This window comes from Octopus bimaculoides, chromosome 2 (assembly GCF_001194135.2).
Source record: "Octopus bimaculoides isolate UCB-OBI-ISO-001 chromosome 2, ASM119413v2, whole genome shotgun sequence".
In the NCBI taxonomy this organism is placed as follows: Eukaryota; Metazoa; Mollusca; class Cephalopoda; order Octopoda; family Octopodidae; genus Octopus; species Octopus bimaculoides.
The window spans coordinates 77,460,561-77,461,023 of NC_068982.1; positions in this window are offsets into that span (position 1 = coordinate 77,460,561).

Below are 463 nucleotides of genomic sequence, written 5' to 3' on the forward strand. Positions count from 1 at the left end.
GTTGGCAAGAAAGTAATTTCGTTTTCCGCAAATAGATATAGTTACGATTGTTTTTGAATGGCTATTGTCAGAGTTATGGATTTTTTATGACGTTTGATAGCTGTTACTATTAGCTTACTATCGAAGCAACTTGCTCATAATTTCGTTTACAGCTGTTTATTTAGTGCCAATTTTAACATGGAGTGTAAAAACGAACATTTTCACTATATTTTGTTTTTTTATTTCCATAAAGGCAAGAACGTGAAACTTACAGTGTTGATTGCTTAAGAGAATGCACAAATGAGAAATGGTTAAAAAAATTCCGTCCTGGTGATTTTTCACTCAAAGATGACCAACATATGGTCAATCTACTGAAGTTGATGACTGAATCAAAGCCATAATTGAATCTTCTTGTCATACAACTGTGCAAGAAATTGCAGAGAGGTTAAATGTATCACACACAACAATTGAAAATCACTTAAAG